Below are 22,534 nucleotides of genomic sequence, written 5' to 3'. Positions count from 1 at the left end.
GGGGGGCAACGATTTTCGATACTATCGTACATAGATTACAATTATTGTTATAAATTCATATTTATAAGTTGCAAATTCAACTGGTTTGTCGCAAATTTGTTTTTTTTGTTCATAAATTCAACAACTTGATAGAAAATTCAATGATTTGTTCGAAAATTCAATTTTTTAAATTGAAAAATTGGAAAAATTTAACTGTTTTGTCGAAGATTAATTTTTTTTAAATTGAGATTGTTGCAGATTTGTCTTTTTTATGGAAAAGAAAACAATTTTGGGTCAACAACGCAACCATTTGGTCGAAAATTAATCGGTTTTGGTTAACGATTCAACTGCTTTGCTAAAAATTCGCCTTTTATGGTTAAATTAAATTTTGATTTATTTAAAATTTTAATAATTTTTGTTGAAATATTAACTATTATGTTTTGGATTGAAAAATTTTTTTACGTGTACAATTACATTCCTTGCTTGAAAGTTCAACTACTTTTTTGAAAATTTATTTTTCTAGTTGAAGATTCATCATTTTAATAACAAATTATTCCCTTTGTTTGAAAATTGTACTAATTTAATGAATCTTCCCTTCTTCGGGGAAATTTTTTTAAAATAAAAATTTAACTTTTCGGTTGAAAATGAACTTTTTTATTGAAATTTCATATTTTTATGTAGGAAATTCAACTGCTTTGTGAATAAAATTCCTCGTGTTTTAGTCTAAAAATCAATTTTAGGTTAAAAAATCAACTATTTTGCATAGATAATTTATTTTGTGTATTGGATATTCAACAATTAGGTAGAAAATTCAACTACCGAGAAGAAAATAAAACTGCTTAGAAAAATTTTCGTTTCTCTTTTATTTAAAATTATTTTTTGCATAAGGAATTTTAACTATTCCACTTTTGCTTAAAAATTATTTTGTTAGTTTTGAAATTTAATTATTTGGTTAATTTTAATCTTCTCTTGCTTAAAATATCAACTATTATATATTTTTATCTTATGTGGTGAAAAATTGTGAACTAATTTTTTGAAAGTTAAACTACTTTGTTAATTTATTCATAAGAAGCAGTAAGATTTGACAAAACTCTCCTCCCAAATCTTCTTACGTTATTTTTGGATGAACCGTGTGGGTAAATTCACGAAAAAATGTAGTCGGCAAAAATTACGTTAGATAGAAGGTTGTGGGGCCAAAACTTACGGACCCTAAAGAAGGAGAGTACGTGGTTCTCAGAAAAAACTAAAAATAAGGTCTGATAATTAGGGTGTACAAATTTTTCAGGAAAATTAAGAGACCTTAAGTACTTTATATACCCGATATACAAATTTTCAAATTATATATATAAGTAATCTCTTTTTTTGTTCCAGAATATTTGTAACTGATGCCAGCAGAATTTGAATAGCTATCAGAAGACCAATATTATGACTACCCTATTATTTTATTCCTGTATTACATTTACTATTTCTCAGCCGATAGTGAACGTAGGTCGAGAAAAAATTATTGGAACTTATATGCATACAACAAAGGTGCCAGATCTCTGCTTTTCGTGGCATAGCTTATGCAGAACCACCGATAGGAAATTTAAGGTATCATGATCGATAATTCTCTGTTGATTGTCAGCTTTTAAAAAGTGGAAAAGTGACTAGTTTAGGTTAAAAAGTGACTAATTTTAAATACAAAAATCGCGCTTCACGCTCGGACATTTCTCCTATGTATTTATATGCGCCTTAATATTCTGAATTTCCTACTTAATTAAGTAAAGTTAAAGATTAAGTTGCTTAATGCTCTGTAGGCTTTCAGGAACACACTCTCATCGTGACACTCGCGCTACGCGCTCGATTTTTGACTGCAATTTTTAAATGTATATCTTTTTTCTGAATTATAAAACAAAATATCGTACAAGTCTTCTTTTAGTTTATACATATATCTGGAGTCTTTTCCCGTAACATTGGATATTTCGATTTTCTGCATTCTAATTTGGATAAATAAAACAAAATTACGAGCCCTATTGAAAAATCGTTAAAAGACATTTTGTATGATTTTTCAAAAGCTATAATTTCTTTTAAAGACTTTATTTCGTATTATGCGTCGTTTGGTTCAAAATTTAAATGTTGTGATATCAAATTTCGGACAATTCCAATACTTTCTCAATCATAAATGATGAGCTTGTAATAAATTATAAAAAAATTGTATCTTCTTTTTGGTTGAATAACTTTTGTCTATACATTTTTTTCGTACCTTTCGTCGTTTTACACAATTTTTTTTTTATTTTTAGTGTCATTTTTATGTTTAAAATAAAAACTACGATTCCGATCAAAAAATGAAATTTTCTTTATTTTTCGTGCAATCAAAATTTAAATCTTCGATTTTTCAAGAAAGACCAAAAAGTTGTTATGATCATCTTGTAGAGCTCTCAAAAAGCAAAGATTTTCTTTTCTGGACTTTTTTTCACATCGTGCGTTGTTTGGCTTCAAATGTTGAAATTTGATTCATTTTTACATTATCATCAAGAGAAGGTGTTAGATTTGTGTAAAATTTGACCCCCTTCCCCCACCCCCTTTTTGTCAAATGTGCACGTTTTGAGACCCCCTGAATCCGAAAAACAGGTTTTTACGAATTTGTCTATCTGTGTGAGTGTGTCTGTAGATTTTTAGTTTTGATAGCACTATAACTTTCGAAAAATTGACAGATTGTATTGACCTTTGGTATACTCGTTTAGTGTCCTAAAATAAAGGTCATATTCGTTAGCCCGCCGTTTTGGATAAAAAATTCAAAAAGTGAGCGTATTTTGAAAATTTTTGAGACCACTTTTTTCAAACTTCAAACATTTTCTGTACGGACATTCATAGTATTCAAAAAGACGAACAATTTATCCTAATGACTTTTTTCTATAAAACAAAAATTTACCAAAGTTATACCCAGGCCGAAAAATTATATATAGTTTATACATAATGTGAAGTTTTATATATAATATTCATTTGTTTTATGCAAAAAATGTATAAAACAAAATAATATTCTATATAAAACTTCACATTATATACAAACTACATATAATATTTCCGCCTGGGTAGCATTTACAAAATTCCAAAAAACACGCGAAAATCAATATTTTAAGCCATAACGCACGATATGGAAAAAATTCCAGAAAAGAAAAATGTTTCTTTTTGAATGTCCTACAAGATTATTATAACAACTTTTTGAATTTTTTTATATCGAATTCAAATTTAGATTGCACAAAAATAATGACAAATCAAAAATTCCATTTTGTGGTCAAGCTATGCAGGATGCAAAAAAAGATGAATTAACAAAAATTGTGATCCCAAAAAAGATCTACAAATTCGTTAATAATCACTTCTCAATAGGACGCGTACTTTTTGTTTTATTCGTGAAAATTAACATGGAAAATTAAAAATTTGTGGATAAACGACAAAAGGTACGAAAATAAATCGATAGAAAAAAATTGTTCACCCAAAAAGAAGATACAATTAATTTTTAATAATATATTAAATTATCACCATTTCTAATTGAGAAAGTATTTCTGCATACCAAATATGTAAAAAAGGTATATCTTTTATTATAGATTTGTACACAGATGATAAACTGTAAAAAAAAATAACAAACAAATTTGATACATACTAAAAAAAAATACTAAAACTGGTTGCAAAATGTGTTTTCAGGTACTTCTACAATTGTCTAATTTCTTGGGTGATGTATTTGGATATATTTATGAAATGAAACTGGCAAGTTGGTATTCTCAAAATGCTAAACAGCCTCTTTATGTATACTCCTTTGATTATAGAGGGACGATTAGTTTTTCATCTGGAGATTTTGGTACAAATATAATTCTAGGAGTGGATCATGGGGACGAAACGTTGTATCGATTTCCCATAGCAGATTCTGATTACGAGAAATATAATTTGACCAGGAACAAAAATGATTCCAAAATTATTGATATGGTAGATTTGTGGACATACTTTGCTACGAACAGTTATTATTTTTTTGATATTATTACAACTATAGGTTTTAGAATTAATTTCACATTTGACTTATCTGACATTTATTTCTAAAATAAATTAAAATATTAATATAACTGAATAATTTATTCAGTCAATAATTTGGGAATGTCACGCTCCAAGAAACAACACTTTGAAATTCGATGATAATTCTAAATCGTGTTTAAGTATTATTGACTCTTTATTTGAAAATCGTAATAATTTGTGGACACCTCATTTACCTGGTTTATTTAAATTATGGGATTAAAGACTATATAGAGGAAGTTTTTAAATTTCGGGGATCTAAAATATTAGCCGATGATAAACATATTGTTAAGCTTTATTTTAGTAAATAACAAATAATGTCACTTGATCAAGTCTTCTAATAGATAAGGTCCTTTCTGAGTGACTGACAGTCGATTTCATAACAAAAAGCAACTTCCAGTTGTTCAGAAGCAGTCAAGTGGTGAACTTGTTTATAAGTTTTTTTATAAAATAAAAAGTTATTATTTATTAATAAAGTAGCTAAGGAAAGGATTTACCAAACTAATTTAAAATTGATTCCGCTGAAAAAAAAAATATTTTTGTTAAAAATTGACAAAAATTTGTATTTGTGTATCCAAATTTATACAAACAATTCACAATTGTTCTCTCTTATTAACGAATTGCACATATTATTTAATTTTGGCAAATTTTATTATTAATTTTGAAATGATTAAGATATACATTTGCTTATTTTTGTTTTTAAAATCAACAATTACTTTAGATTTTTTAATGGTAAAGCATTGTTTTTAACTATATTCTGAGGATATTCGCCCGGTGAATATGGCTTATAAAACGTTTACTCTGTGTTTAATCATAAAGTATTAATTTGTGTTGAAAATAATTATTAATTAGTATTACTCAATTATTAAAAATATAGTTTAATTGGGGATCTTTGGGATAAAATAAATGAATTAAAATTGCAGAAGTCCTATTCTTGTTTTCAAAGTTTAAAAAAATGTTTGTGTTTTAATTTTCTGTACATTTCTGGAGGTCACAAAAGTCTTCCCATTTTTTATGTGGATTTTAATCAATGATTTTCTAAGAGATATTTTCTATTTAATTCATCCCTGTTTTTGCAAAAAGTCGTAACACCTGTGCAAACAGAAGAAGAAGTTTTTCGGGTACTTGAAAACTTTCCATTGACTAAAATACACTAGGAAAAATATCGTGAAGACTCATTAGGAATAAAAATGGGAAATAAAGCGAATTTTTTTATCTTCGCTTTAAAACTTATGTTTGGAAAATTTTGTTGAGCATGCTATACGTAAATGCAATTATGTATTTTTTTCTATAAGGCTGACCATTGCCTCCAGAAAAGATTAAAAGTCTGCAGGTACGATTTCTTATAATAATGTAAGTCTTCTGTTTTAAAATCATTCAATTAAAAATGTTACCAATGTTACGCACCTATTTAAACACATCAGCAAAGCAGAGGAAGGTACGTTTTGATATCACGCAAATATGTTTTAATATCTGAAGGATTTTCATCTGATTCTGATTCTGAATTTAATTTTTGAAAATAAAAGGAAATGTTTATTAAACCCAGCCACTTAATTACGTTTTGTCATTATATTAAATTACATGTATTGTAAGTGTTGCAAGAGTAAGGTCACCGTCCAGCATTCCAATACATGTATTAGAGCGTTTCTAAGACGAAAATTGTGCACAAGGAAATCACGGAAATATGGAATCGAGGAATTTACAGGGTTTAAGGAATTCGTAAAATTCGCGGGATTCACGCAATTGATGGAATTCGCGAAATTCATGGAATTCACGGTATTCAAGGAATTTGCGGAATTCATAAAATTCACGGAAATCGCAGAATTCATGTAATTTAAAGAACTCACGAAATTTATGAAATTCATGGAATTTGTAGAAATGATAAAATTCACGGAATTCATGGAATTCAAGGAAATCGCAGAATTGAGTGTTATCACCGAATTTACGTAATTCAAGGAATTCGAGGAATTAAGGGAATTCGCAAAATTCATGGGAATAAAGGAATTCACGAAATTCATGGAATTCAAGGAAATTGCGGAATTCATGGATTTCGGAGAATTTACCGAAATAATGGAATTGAAGGAGAACAAGGAATTAAATGAATCCAAGGAATTTGTGGTATTCCATGGATTCTACATATTCCATAAATTCACTGAATTCTATTAATTCTTTGAATATTATGAATTCTTTGAATTTCATTAATTCCACGATTTCCTCAAATTTAATGAATTCGTGAATTCGTGAATTCCACAAACTTCGTGAATTCCTTGAATTCCATAAACTTCGTGAATTCGTCGAATTGGTTGAATTACATGAATTAAATGAATTACGTAAATTCCATCAATTTCTTCAATTCTTTGAATTCCGTGAATTCCATGAATTCTGGGAATTCCATAAAATATTTGAATGCGGTAAATTACATGAGTTCCGTAAATTCTGGGAATTCTTTAAATCCCCTGAATTCCTTGTATACCGTACAAACCGTGCATTCCTCGAAATCAACGAATTCTGCTTATTCCATGAAATTTGTGAATATGGGTCGTTATATAAATTGCATAAACTCCATGAATTCCTTGAATTCCATAAAATCACACGTTATATGCAATATATGAGTTTTGGCTCCGTCAGAAACCTTCTTTTTTTGCCAGGAACAAGTGTTGTGAGAACTTATTCACATTTTTTTTATATATTTTACTTCAACAGGTGTCGACATATCCAGCCGCAAGTATGATACAGCAGAGTTACTGACTATTGCACTTGTATTATAAAATTCCAATACATGTAAGGTACCATTCCAATGCCACCATTTGGAAACTACAACATTATGTATTGCAGCGTTGCCTTACGTTTCGGAAATAAATTTCCAATACATATACTGGAAGTTTCCAACAGGAATTTTTAACAGTGTAAAAATTTGTTCATAATCACTTCCTAATAGGGCGGCTAGTTTTTGTTTTATTCGTGAAAAATAACATTGAAAATATATATATATTTTTTTTTTGAAAAACGACACAAGCTACGAAAAAAACTAATGAAGAAAAATTGTGCATCTGAAACACATCTACAAGCTTTTTATTCATAACTTTTTTATATGACCTGTAATTTTGGTGTAGTTCCTAAACAAAAATACATAAATCTAAAAATGGAAAATTGATGGAAAAGCAACAAATGGTACGAAAAAAAGTATTAGAATTATCCGAAATTTAACACCACAACATTCAAATTTCGAACCAAACGACGAAGAATTAAAAAGAAGTCTTCAAGAAAAACTATTGCATTTGAAAAGTCCTACAAAATTTCTTTGGACCATTTTTCAATAGGATATTTGATTTTGGTTTTATTTATCGAAAGTATATACAGTGAAAATTTTCGAAAATTCCAATCTTGAGCCAAAAAACAATGCAAAACATGGGTGAAGTTTTTGGACGAATTTCAGCGTTTCAAAATTCCCACAAAATTTCTTTGTGCCATTTTTTGTCAAAACTCATCGTTTTTAATTTATTTATCGAAATTGATATGAAAAATAAAAAATTTCAATATTACGCCAAATGGCTTGAGATAAGTAAAAAATCTAAAAGAAGACTTGGAGGATATTTTGTGTTACTACCAGAAATAGTACGAAAACAAAAATCGTATTTTTAGCATAAAAATGCGAGATAGGATAGAATGTCTGAAGAAAGGAATATAGTTTTTTTTATTGTAAGGTAATTCAAAAAATATCCATACATTTTCAAATGTCTGTCAAAAATTGAGCGCGTAGAGCGAATTTCACGAGGCGAATGTGCACATCAATGCCTACAAAGCTTTGAGCAACTTCATCTTTGACTATACTTAATTACGCAGAAAATTCACATTATTAAAATGCAAATAAATATTGGGATCTAAAACATATCTATTTGATTAAGTTTCCTTTAAGCATTGTAAGCGTAAAGAATAAATATCCGAGCGTGAAGCGCGTGGTCTAAGTATGTCCGAACGCGAAGCGCGTGGTAACTCATTTACGAGCATGAAGCGCGAGTACAACAGACGCGCACCATCGGTGCGCTTGTAGCTCCGAGTCGCGCGCGATTAGGGTGTGCCCGCTCGGCGGGCACATTTTTTAGGTTAATATTGTACTTTCAGTTCTGCGGACTTCATACGAGATTTGACTTTTTCAGCGGGTACTATAGGCTTGACAAATAATGTCTCATCATCGAACGAGTCAAAAATCTTTAATTTTTTAAATTTTTACTGTTATTCCATCGCAGTGGTCTTATCTTAGCCTGAACATACGCTTGGAATAATCCAAGCATCATATCGCTGCTAAAAACATTCCATTCAAACTTTTAAATATATCTTATGAAATTTAATAGCTTGCTTATTTTCAGTTAAACCTTATCACTTGATTTTATATTGTTGCAGAATATTTATAACTGCATAATACCAACAGACTTTGAAAAGGTATAAGAAGATGAATACTATCAGTACCCTATTATTTTATTCCTGTATTACGTTCACTAATTCTCCGCCAAAAGTGAACGTAGGGGGTAGGGTGAGCAAAAATGATTGAAACTTTTATGCATATATACATGAAAAGGTGGTCTCTGGTTTTCGTGGCATAGCTTATGCAGAACCACCCATAGGAAATTTGAGGTATTGTGGTAGATACTTGTTTCTTAAAATATTTATGATAGAATTATATTTTCATCATAAGTATTGTATTTTCATCATTAGTTTCATTTCGCATTTATTAATTTCAGATTTAAAAAAGCTTTTGCTAGGAAACTATTAGAAGGGAGGTTAATGGCTATTGCAATTTTAGGTTTATAAATTATTACCTTAATAGAATCATTATATGTGCACTATAGCCCTAAGTATAGGGGAACATTCTATTGAAAGGCATTGCATTTCAAACGTTGAATTAGGAACATTTTCATATTAAAACTAGCTGTTAATTCAAGTTTGAATCTTGTGACTTTATTGTATTTATAATATTGAATGGTGCTTATTCATGAGCACTTCACAGAAAAACGCTGGTGTTAAATTTGTTACAGCTCAAATTTCATTGGCCTCCCAATGAGCATGTGAAACAATTTTGAGTCTCAAATGTGTTCCTCTGAACATAGGTGCACATTTGGGCATCTAGTGGAAAGTATCATTTGGAGACTGAATTTTGGCTCAATGCCGAGAGTTGTGGAGTGCTGAACTGCGCTGTCAGCCACCTGAACACCTGTCAGAGCAACTATTCGCATTGCGATATTAGACTAAATAATTGTTAATAAGGAAACTAATTGAAATAATATTTGCCTAATTTTCAACTTTCTTCCATTTAACAGTGTGTACTGGTCACTTAGAATAAAATGATAACTTCCTAATGCAACTTCCAAATGTTAGGTTAATCATGGCCGTCGATATTTAAACTGAAGCCGGAATGTGTACAAAAAATCATGACCGTCTACATATACAATTAAGTATTTTCCATCGACATATAGAAATGGACCGGCAATGCTGAGGGGAGAACGGTAATGGGCTCTAGAGAGAGAAAAAACATATGAGACGTAGACCTATCTCTTTCTAGATAAAGCTGATTGGTCGAGAATATTTTCGTTGGGTGAAGTTTGGCGCAGCACAGGACCGTGCTTTGTGTCGCGAGTGCCCCAATAATCTGACGTTTATCGCACTTTTCAGAATTGATTTATTTATAATTTAATTAATTATAATTCATTCTAAATAAATATAAAATATGGTGGCAGCCTGTGTAGTTTATGGGCGTTGTCAAGACGTTTATACGGGGATATGTTTTCATACGTAAGTAAAGTTATTGAATACAGTTAAATAAAAAATGTTACAACAAAAACAAAACCTCAAAATATGAAGTTTTGTACCAATGCAATATAAATGTTTATTTTTTATGTTATAGAAATATTGTTCAAAATTTTGACATTTTTTACATTATTTTTGAACTCACAAAACGATTATTATTGTAGCATTTCCAATCCAATTTCAAGAAAAATTTAAGGTTACCAAGTTTTTAAAATAATCTATCGGAAACAGGCTATTTTACATGAATGTTCTTTAAAATTCAATTTATTATAACTACAAATTTCTAATGTATTGTTTATCTTTTTTTTTAATTAACCGTACAGAATATTTAGGCAATACCCGGGGCCACCAAATCACTTGACAGAGTCCTGAAATAGATAAAGGCAGGTGTACGTCTCATATGTTTTTTCTCTCTCTACAGCCCATTTCAGTTTTCCCCAAAGAGTTACCGGTCCGTTTCTATATGTCGATGGAAAAAAACAGTGTCTAAATTATGGTTTTCCCCTAGATTCTCCGAATGAACCTGTGTGGCTAAAATTTGTTGCAAACTTACTTGAACACCGATTTCGGTGTACAATGTAGGATAGGCGACTTTCTGTGTTTGCTTCCTCTTAGTTATGTTGTCGACTAACATAGTGTAATAGTTTTTTTGTGGATGAAATATCCATTTTTGATTTACTTGTCCTATACTATACTACTAATAATAATTTTCTTTATTTTTATCATAGATTTAACAATCCTGTGCTTAAGCAGCCCGTAAATGAAACTGTTATGGCTATTAAAGATGGAAGTATGCGTATGCAACAAGCTTTCAGAGAGTACAATGCTGAAAGTAGCGAAGATTGAATTTTTTCTGAACGTGTATACATCACAGGTAAAATATGCTTTAGAGTTATGTGCATAAAATAACAAATACAATTTTTTGTAAATAAGTACTTTTCTGACAGATTACAAAAAGTAAGCAACGAAAATTGCTTACCGTAATGGTTTATATTCACGAAGGTGCTTACGTTTCTTTGAGCCCTTGCATTATTATAATAATTTAAAACATTTTTTTTAAATTGACGGGCTGAATCAACGATGGGGACATAAATCTATGCCCTTATTCGATCCGGCCCCTCAATTATTCAATCAACTTCAGGAACAATAATGAAAAAAAATGAATATTACCATATTGAGCAATATATTTTAAGAAACATTTAATACATCAATTTCACTCTTTTGAAAGGTATTGTGCTCATATTTTTAGCAGGTGCTATATGTTCTAATTAATATTTCAATCACTTTTTAACAGAGACCAGACCGTAAGTTTCGTTCCATTTTGTTACTGCCAATTTAATAAAAGAATGTTGATCCAATCGTTAATGTAATTCCATATATCGTCTAATTTGGTCCAAATCTAGAGATAGCAGTTCAAATTTGATTTAAAAAGTGTTGTTTTTTCGATCAATAATTTATTAATAAAAAATACAAGTATTACCTAAGCATACTAAGATGTAAAGGTTGGTTTACGTAGATACTTATTATTGAATATTCCTAATACAAAAATATTCTTACAATGTTGGAGAGGTTGTTCAAGAATGTGAAGGATTATGCTTGCGTAATACTTGATCAGCCCCTTGTGTAAAAAATATTTTTTCAAATTAACATATGATAGGTTTCATGACATTATTCTATAAAAATTAATTTTCACAATTAAAATGAAAAATTGAAATATTACCTTCATAATAAAAGCGTTTCTAACCTCCAATTCTTCATTGTTGATAAAAATCTCTCGAAAGTTTATCCTATATTTTGTCTAATTCTATACCAATTATTAATGAAAATTATTAATGTTTGACTTTAGAAATTATTACAAATCATTACAATATTTTAGTATATATATATATTTTAATATTATATAAATATATCATATATTATATTATATATTATAATATTTTAATATATTTTTTTAAATTTCGCTTTCACACAAAACTTGCGATGTGAGGACACATGATGGACACATAATGTGCTGCCCGTCGTGTACACCCAGTGTGCTCACTTCGGGTGAACATTGTATCACTCAGCTTGTGCGGCTACCGTGCGCCCTCGCGCATTGTTATCTGGGTTATGAAAACTTTACATAAACTACGATTATAGGTTATTTTTTTACATCTGACATTGGTAAAATTCACGTTAACAACAATGTCAAAAGTTTTCATTAGCACTGCATGTGTTATATAAAAGAAAATTTTTAAACGTTTTTTTACATTTTCTTGTCAGGTCTTTCTCATCAATACATTTTGCAAAGTGGAAATGCAATTAGTCCTAGGTCTTTGCAGGAAAATAAACAGTATTCCAAATATGTATGGGCTATAGGGGAATTATTCAGTTGTCCTCTAAGTGATTAACGACTGTTAATCAATTGTTTGAGGAATGTAGAAGCCAAACGTCTCAATAACTCAACCTCTGTTTTAGTGATACAAGAAAATTTTTAGATTCCACTTGGTGTCTAACTAGCGAACCGAGTATCGATGGTGCTTTTATCACAGACACACCTATCAAATTAAGTAAAGAAACCAAACGAAAAGACTACCCCTGAATACAGGGAATGGTAAAAGAGGAAGGAAGGTTTTTTATACGAGGTATAAACATTCCAGATTTTATAATTCATGCCTAATCGTTTATTTTCCTTGTTACAAAATTTAATATTAAATGAAAACTATTTATATTCCGAGGCACTGCAACACACAAAATAATTAGAAAATTCATATCTGTTATAATAGATTTGTACAAAAATGAAGACCTGTATAGTAAATCAACAAATAACTGAGACACATTTTTGACTGATATTTTATATACAACATTATACAACATTTCACAAGCTGTAACCGATGTAAAAAAAAATTATTTTGACAGTCAGATGATGAGTGGTAAAAAATTTGTAAGTAACTCAGGAGATAATTAGATTATATTTCGGGTAAAACAATACCAAAACTGGTTGAAAAATCTGTTCTCAGGTACTTCAACAATTGTCAAATTTCATCGGTGACATATTTGGATATACTTTTGAAATGAAAATAGCAAGTTGTTATTCTCAAAATGCTAAACAACCTCTTTATGTTTACTCCTTTTATTTTAGAGGAACAATTAGTTTTTCATCTGATAATTTTGATACAGATATTTTGATACGGGTAGGATCTTTTCGACATTGATGAAACTATAGGCTTTGTAATTACTTTCAAATTTCGCTTGATTAATATGTATTTTCGACTGAAATACAAATATATAAAAAGAACCGAATAATTTATTTAACTAATGATTTAAACAAATTTTTTGAATTAATATCTTTTTTACAGGATACCAGATTGTATTTGGAAACCTTACGCTTCAGAAAACAATATTTTAAAAATCGGTGAAAATTCAAAACCGAGTTTAAATAATATTACCACTTTATATGAAGTTCGTATTGATTTTTTGTCTTCTCGTTTACTTGGTTTATGAATATTAATTAAACTGAGCACTGAGAAAATGTTTTAGTTCAGATAACCTAACGACTTGGTTCCCATAAGAACAAAATTTTTTTTAACAAGCTTTTTGTTAACCCAAGACAATTTTTGCTGGACCAACAAAATCGCTTTTTTGTTGAATTAGAAAAGTTTTTTTCTAGCTAAAAAAAGCTTTTTGAGAGAATAAAATGTATGGGTTCTTTTGCAACAACAATTCAAATATGGTTGTTGCTAAAGCAACGAAATCGTTTCGTATTTTGAGCCAAACATTTTCTTTTTTTCTTAATTTATAAATTTAAGTCTATTTGAAAATGTCCTATATAAAATTGACGAAGCAACTCAAGCGTTTAAAGGCTCAATGAAGATAAGGAATGCCGGGCATTTAAAATCATCACATAAAAGTATGGCATGCGACATAGACCTTGAATCTAGACCTTGGTGCTTAAAAAAGAAACATGCATTTCCAAATAATAATATCGTTTGTAAACGGTAACATTTATAGGCTTGCGTGTTCAAAACTGATGGACGATGGTGTTTGTTATGCCGATTTTACAACTATTGTCGAGGGCCAAGATCCATCGACTATAAATTTCGGCAGCACGGATGGACTAGTAATTGGCAATATTTTATAATTTTGCATCAGACTAGTAGCATCGTAAACTATAGAGAACAGCCTACGAAGTACCAGTTGATTGAGATGTTAGCAAGAAAACTGAATAATATTTATCGTTATAAAATATGGTGTTAAAGTAAATAGATTTATTTACAATCTCCAGTAAAAATTAGTTCAACATTTTGAAACAATTATTAAAGAATAAGGAATTTTTTTGTACAGAGGAGGTCAAATCTAATTCAATTATTTTTTATTAAATTAGTGTTTTCACCATTTCCTTAAACTTTTTCTATTTCAAAAATAAATAATTTTAAGATTTTAAGAAATTTACCAGATCATTCATCAATACCTAGGGTGTCTTCGTGCTTAGCACCCTTCCAGTTAGTTACCAAATTCTGTTCAGATGCAACTAAACTAACAAAAGGAGAAAGTAAACATTATTTCAGCGCTTTTGATTTTAAATTCTCACCTATTTTAGAAATCCTGATTTAATAATTGCAGGTTATTTAAAACTTTAAGCAGTTATTATTTTATATAGATCATTTTCGAAGTGATTAAACTGTTGTGTGTTCCTTAATAATTTTTATCTTGTTTAAAAAACGTTAATTTTTTTAGGAATTTTGAAGTCTCTCCAAAAGGAATTTTAATTAATTTCCTACGGTCTCTTGGGATTTCATGTAGGACTTCAAATATTACAAGGGATTTCGAGGAGTGTCCTCACACTGCATGTAACTTCACACGATTTGAAGGGATTTTATAATACTATAATAAAATATAAAAGAATATATTTACAAGAATTAGAAGATTTTAAAGCATTTAAAGGAATTATTTTTAGAGGAAGGATATAGAAATTTTTAGTATTTAGAAGATAGATTCGAAAAAAAATGTTTAACTAAAGATGTCATAGATTTTTAAAGATTTTAGGGCAACTTGAAAGATTTGAAAAAATTTTAAGAGCTTCAAATTCATTTTAAAGGATTTCTAAAGATTTGGAAGGATTGGAAATATTTGAAGATATTTTAAAATTTTCAATGGAATTTTTAAGAGACTAAATGAATTTTTAAGAATAACATCAGATTTCATGTAACTTCACGGGATTTAATATTATTTTAATGAAATTTCGAAGAATTTATTCACTAGCATTAAGAGATTTCAAAGAATTTGCAAAATTTAAGGAGATATTCAGATATTTCAAGACATTCCCAAAGATTTGAAATAACTGAAAAGATTTTTGAGTATTTAAAAAAAAAAACATATAAAAAACAAAGTTTTTTCAGAATTTTTGAAATTACTAATAAATAAAAAAAGGAGTTAAATATTTAAAACTTTCAGTGAAGGGTTCCGATTTTCTGAATTCTTGTTAAAAATATAAACTTATGTGATTTGATAAAAGTTTTCAGAAAATTGTGTAATCTCATATTGTATTACAATTTAGTAGTATTTATTATGATGGCAATCATTTTTTAAACTGCTTAGGTTATTGTATAGGTAAGGTTGAACTCATAGAAAAATCTAGAAAAATAGAAATCAACATCAAATAATTAGAGATATGTACTAGTAATTGAAAAAAAAAATTAATAAAACTTTGGGGTGTAAAATACTATTTAAATATTTTAAAAACATATTAAAATCTAAACAAGTCATTTTATTTTATGATAAAATTTATTTCTGAACGTTTCCAAACATTACTGATTAAAGAGAAAACTTTATTGGTAAATGATTCTTAGTTTTAAGATATAATTACAATTGCCGGTATTAACAATATGATTTCTTTTAAAATCTTTAATGAATTAGGTTTGATTTTAAAATATTAATTTTGAGCTTAAAAGATTTTTAAAAATGTCGGAGAAGAATCGAAAAGATTTTAAGACAAATTTTAAAACTTTCGTACGACTTAAAAATTAATTACGAATTATTTTAAAAATATATTTGGAAGTTTTTCAAGGGCTTGGAAAGCTTTTAAGATAATAAAATAATGTAAGATTTTGAAACTTTTTAACGATTTTTAAAGGTTTTAATATAATAATTTTTTCCTAAGATTACAGAGAAAAATTGAATTCATTTTTGATTTTAAAAACCTACTGTGAAGATAATATTTCAAAGGATTTTAAGACATTTTGAATAATTTCCCGGAATTTCGTAAAAGTGTGTAAAAGATATTAAAGCAAAATTTGACAATTTTTCAAGATTTTAACAGAAATCTTATAAAAAATCCAAAGAAGTTTAAACGATGTATAGATGTTTTGAGAAAATACAAAAATAATATTAAACTTGAAAAGATATCAAAAAATTAAAAACAAAATGTAGATTTTTAAAGATTCCAAGCAAACGATTTAGAAACTTTTTGAGAATTATGAGGTTGTTTTCAGATTTCTGGGAAAATTTAAAGTGATTCTTAATTTTACTCAAATTACTTTAGAAGAATATTTGAAAATATTTTCAGAACATTTCAAAAGACTAACAATGTTTCCAGAAAGGAATTCAGAAGATTTTTAGGCATTTGTTTCAAAATTTCAAGAAAAATTCAAATCATTTTTAAATGATATCTAGAAGTCTTGAAAAATTTACAAACGCAATAAAAAATGGATAATATTGTTAAAAACTTCCAAACGAATGTAAATTTTCAAATAAATTTTTGAAGTCTAAAATATTTTGAAAGGTTTTAAGATAATAAAAAATGTTCATACGATTCATGGGAATATTTAAAGTGATTTCTTATTTTAAAAAACACAATGTTAGGAATAGTTCTTGTCAATTACAAATATATTTTAGAATTTCAGAAGTCTTCAAAAGAATCAAAATATTTCTAAACTTTAAAAGATATATGAAAATTTTTTAATATATATTTTTATTTTTTCCAAGCATGAAATAATTTTAAATATCTTTTAAACTGACACAAATTATTCCTCAAGTTTGGTAAAATCCGGTAAAATAAAAAAAAGTCTTTTAGAAATTGTTAAAATACTTTTTCGACATATCTAATACCTTGAAATTAAAAAAAAATCGGGAAACCTAGAAAAAATTATAGTTATATAACCTTAAAGAAACTAAACCGAGGAATTTAAAAAATGTTACTTAAAATTTTTATTTTCTAGTAAACGATACATTTTTCAAAATTTTGATATATTTAATAATTTACTTTTTCTGGGGATTTATTTACAAATAGTTTATTTTAAGAACGAATAAAGATAAAAAGCAGTTAAGTGATTATAAATGTGCAGTTTTCTAATGTGAATGCAGTTTCATACTTAAATCTATGATAAAATCATTATTACGCAAGAGATATCATTTTAAATAATTCTAAATATAATGATTGTGGGGACATGCGCTACAAGGTGGGGCAAATGGTAGAAAAAAGTACCCTTCCGATGACAATAGTAACTCCAGAAGCTAGCTAACTCCCCTAAATAAATGTGACAACAGAGTTACTGTTCTTTCATCGAAAGGGTACTCTTTTCTACCACTTATTCCGCTGTGTCACCCTCGTGCCAATACTGATTGAAGTAAAAAATATTGACAATATTTCTTGCGTATCAAGGATTTCATTATAAATTGAATCATTGCACTGCACTGGCATCACAAAGCTGGCATCACGAAGTTAAAAGTTATGAATCGGTTTCCTATCTTCATTCGTTCTCAAGGTAAATTATTTGTAAATAAATCCCCGTAAAAAGTAAACTATTAAATATTTCAGCATTTTGTAAAATTGATTACATATGTATTTTTCCAACGACATATGATTATACTATCACGTGAGATTTCTGCCAAATACTCAGTAGGAACAAAGATTTCTGCAAAAAAGATTTTTTTTATACAACTTTATCTCTTTCGACTGACAGAGATAACTTTAATATCTTTTACACTCTTTTACGAAGTTCCAGGAAATTGTTCAAAATGTCTTAAAATCCTTTGAAATATTATCTTCACAGTAGGTTTTTAAAATCAAAAATCAAAAATCAATTCAATTTTTCCCTGTAATCTTAGGGAAAAAATTATTATCTTAAAACCTTTGAAAATCCTTGAAAAGTTTCAAAATCTTACATTTTTTTATTATCTTAAAAGCTTTCCAGACCCTTGAAAAACTTCAAAATATATTTTTAAATAATTCATAATTAATTTATAAATTGTACGAAAGTTTTAAAATTTGTCTTAAAATCTTTTCGATTCTTCTCCGATATTTTTTAAAATCTTTTAAGCTTAAAATTAATATTTTAAAATCAAACCTAATTCATTTAAGATTTTCCAAGAAATCATATTGTTAATACCGGTAATTGTAATTATATCTTAACATTAAGAACCATTTACCAATAAAGTTTTCTCTTTAATCAATAATGTTTGGAAACGTTCAGAAATAAATTTTATCATAAAATAAAATTACTTCCCGTGTAGGAATCCAATCAGGAATCCGGCCGGGTCCCAGCCGGATAGCCCCGCTTTAAGCCGGGCGCTGGTCGGGGAATCCGGCCGGGATCCGGCTAAAAACGTGACGGTAAACTGGTCGGATGCCGGCTTCAATACCGACCGGGACCTGGTCAGGTAATACGGCCAAAAAGCGGTTAAGAAATGTTGCTTCAGGCGAGAAATTGGTAACTTTTTTTGTCTTTTAAGGCTCATCGTAAAGATTACGGTTTTACCAATTATCAATTACCAATTCTGGCAAGAAAATTGGAGTAGAATCGTATTCCCTGATGATAGAATCCCATAGCAATTTGAAAGCCACGTGGTGATTTAAGGTTAGAAAGGAAGAAAGTAAAAACCGTATACGCAAGACTATATTTTAATTTAAAATAATTATTATTTGCGCATCAAGTGGGGGTTTTAAACTAATCACTGGAATAAGGTCGATTTTAACCATAAGTCTCGATTTTATTTGCGAACTTCGAAGAGACGACGCGACGTAGGTACAAGGAGCATCCTCGTTCCAGGTGCGAAACTGAAAATTACTGAGTGTCTATACAGACGACAGACACAGCAGGCGCTATATATAGCGGTAAATTTGAAATTGTACAGACTAAACATTGTCTGAATATAGAGAAGTTTATAAAAATTGTATCATTTCTATTGTTGCACATAGCAGAATCGATAACAGTTTAATTTAAAATGTAAAATTATTCGAAAAAATTTTATGTTTTTTGTTAAGAATTTAAAAAATCTCATTTTTGTTTCACTGATCTAATAAATCTTTACATTATAATTTTCAAATAATAATTAATCTAGCATCCATAATCACGTCTTTGATAATATCACGGCTCTTAAAAAATGTGTAATTTCTACAAAAACATTAACCTGACCAGTGCCCAGCCGGCTCCCGACCATGAGATATAACCAGGGTTGGCCCGGACAGTAATCGGCCGGCCCCGGACCTCGTGATTCGAGAAAAATGTAGTCCAACCGGCTCCCGCCCGGTTCCTGTCCGTGAAACCTAGCCAGGAGTAGCCCGGTCGGGATCCGACCAGAAACCTTGTTGTTTTAGGGCCAACCGGGGGAATTTCTACACGGGTTGTTAAGATTTTAATATGTTTTAAAAATATTTAAATAGTATTTTACACCCCACAGTTTTATTTACATTTTTTTTCAATTACTAGTACATATCTCTAATTATGTGATATTGATTTCTATTTTTCTAGATTTTTCTATGAGTTCAAACTTACCTATACAATAACCTAAGCTGTTTAAAGAATGATTGCCATCATAATAAATACTATTAAATTGTAATATAATATGAGATTACACAATTTTCTGAAAACTTTTATCAAATCACATTTAAGTTTATATTTTTAACAAGAATTCAGAAAATCGGAACCCTTCACTGAAAGTTTCAGATATTTAACTCCTTTTTTCATTTATTAGTAATTTCAAAAATTCTGAAAAAACTTTGTTTTTTAAATGGTTTTTTTTGAATACTCAAAAATCTTGTCAACTATTTCAAATCTTTGGGAATGCCTTGAAATATCTGAAAATCTTCTTAAATTTTGCAAATTCTTTAAAATCTCTTAATTCTAGTGAATAAATTCTTCAAAATTTCATTATAATAATATAAAAACCCGTGAAGTTACATGAAATCTGATGATATTCCTTAAAATTCGTTTAGTCTCTTAAACATTCCATAGAAAATTTAAAAATATCTTCAAATATTTCCAATCCTTCGAAATCTTTAGAAATCCTTTAAAATGAATTTGAAGCTCTTAAATTTTTTTAAATCTTTCAAGTTGCCCTAAAATCTTTAAAAATCTATGACATCTTTAGTTAAACATTTTTTTTTAATCTATCTTCGAAATACTAAAAATTTCTATATCCTTCCCCTAAAAATAATTCCTTTAAATGCTTTGAAATCTCCTAATTCTTGTAAATAAATTCTTTTAAATTTTATTATAGTATTATAAAATCCCTTCAAATTGTGTGAAGTTACATGCAGTATGAGGATACTCCTTGAAATCCCTTACAATATTTGAAGTCCTACATGAAATCCCAAGAGACCGTGGGAAATTAATTAATATTCCTTTTGGAAAGACTTCAAAATTCCTAAAAAAATTAACGTTTCTTAAACAAGATAAGATATATTAAAAAGCACATAACAGTTTGATCACTTCGAAAATGACCTATATAAAATAATAACTTCTTAAAGTTTTAAATGACCTGCAATTATTAAATCAGGATTTCTAAAATAGGTAAGAATTTAAAATCAAAAGCGCTGAAATAATGTTTACTTTCTTCTTTTGTTAGTTTAGTTGCATCTGAACGGAATTTGGTAACTAACTGGAAGGGTGCTAGGCACGAAGACACCCTAGGTATTGATGAATGATCTGGTAAATTTCTTAAAATTTTAAAATGATTTATTTTTGAAATAAAAAAATTTTAAGGAAAGGGTGAAAACACTAATTTAATAAGAAATAACTGCATAATATTTGACCTCCTCTGTACAAAAAATTCTTTATTCTTTAATAATTATTTTAAAATGTTGAACTAATTTTTACTGGAGATTGTAAATAAATCTATTTATTTTAAAACCATATTTTATAACGATAAATATTATTCTATTTTCTTACTAACATCTCAATCAACTGGTACTTCGTAGGCTGTTCTCTATAGTTTACGATGCTACTAGTCTGATGTAAAATTATAAAATATTGCCAATTACTAGTCCATCCGTGCTGCCGAAATTTATAGTCGATGGATCTTGGCCCTCGACAATAGTTGTAAAATCGGCATAACAAACACCATCGCCCATCAGTTTTGAACACGCAAGCCTATAAATGTTACCGTTTACAAACGATATTATTGTTTGGAAATGCATGTATCTTTTTTAAGCACCAAGGTTCTAAGTCGCATTCGAGGTCTATGTCACATGCCATACTTTTATGTGATGATTTTGAATGCCACGCATTCCTTATCTTCATTGAGCCTTTAAACGCTTGAGTTACGTCGTCAATTTTATATAGGACATTTTCAAATAGACTTAACTTTATAAATTAAGAAAAAAAAAAGAAAATGTTTGGCTCAAAATACGAAACGATTCGGTTGCTTTAGCAACAACCATATTTGTATTGTTGTTGCAAAAGAACCCATACTTTTTATTCTCTCAAAAAGCTTTTTTTTAGCTAGTCGAGCCTTGTCTTGGCTAAGACGACGCTTACTTGACTCAAGACGAGCCTTGTCTTGGCTGAGATTATCGAACCTTTTTCAGCTCAAAAATGAGAATAAAATTGATGAATGAAAAATTTGTAAATATTAAATTAGTTATTTTTAATTTCAAAATTGAGATTTAGTGGATCTGAACGAGTATAACCCTTTAAACTTTTCTTTAAAAAAATGAAAATTATAACTTTCTAGAAAGATCTTCTAAGCCATTAGAAATACGTAAAAACAAACAACATTTTCGGTATCATCATCAAACAAGTATAAAACAAATGAAAATCCGTAAATAAGTTGTCTTAGAGTCATAAAAATTCGAGCCAAGAGATAAATTTATGTCTTTAAGGCATAGAAACTTGTCCCCAAGACGTAAATTGGAGTCTCACTCCATCTCAAGACTGAGACATGCTCAAGTCGAACCTTTCGATTTCAGCATGTCTTGATTGGGAGCAATTCAAGTCGAACTCAAGTCGAAGCATTTTTATTCGGCCATGTACATAATGCTATGCTCCGCTATATATTTTATTTACAATAACTTGAAGTTTATAAAAATGAGATTAACTACAACAGTCTCAACAGATCGCAATGCAATGTAAAACATAAATATTTGGGATTTAAAATTGCACAGTAATTTAAATTTTAGATTGAATTAGGTATTCGCGATGACCAGAAATTCATTCGTTGTTTGTATGATGAGTTCATAGTGCTTAAAATTGGTTTAGACATATGCCCTATTTTCAAAATATTTTTTCCTGGAGAGTATAACTTCCAAATGTTGGGATTGCTTATGTGAGTGGTATTTGGCGTACTGAAAAATAAAAGATTTCATTTATCATATGTAAAAATAGCAATGTAAAGATATGTTTCGAAAATCTTGCAATTATTTTTGTATCATAAGATTTGAAATTTTGAAAAGTAAACCTACAAATAATACCTTTTAATAAGAATATTCGAAGAAAATCTTATGTCTTAATTAAAA

General features: G+C 28.9%; 1 long non-coding RNA gene across 1 annotated transcript; it reads left to right on the top strand.

The window, feature by feature from the left end:
• The first annotated feature begins 12,250 nt into the window (after nt 1–12,250).
• Nucleotides 12,251–12,928, top strand: LOC117168419. The gene is made up of 3 exons (XR_004466489.1): nt 12,251–12,446; nt 12,588–12,745; nt 12,822–12,928. It is a non-coding gene; the product is annotated as an uncharacterized LOC117168419 (long non-coding RNA).
• The last annotated feature ends 9,606 nt before the right edge of the window (nt 12,929–22,534 follow it).

Source organism: Belonocnema kinseyi, chromosome 2, assembly GCF_010883055.1.
Source record: "Belonocnema kinseyi isolate 2016_QV_RU_SX_M_011 chromosome 2, B_treatae_v1, whole genome shotgun sequence".
In the NCBI taxonomy this organism is placed as follows: Eukaryota; Metazoa; Arthropoda; class Insecta; order Hymenoptera; family Cynipidae; genus Belonocnema; species Belonocnema kinseyi.
This window is presented reverse-complemented; position numbering and strand designations above follow the sequence as displayed.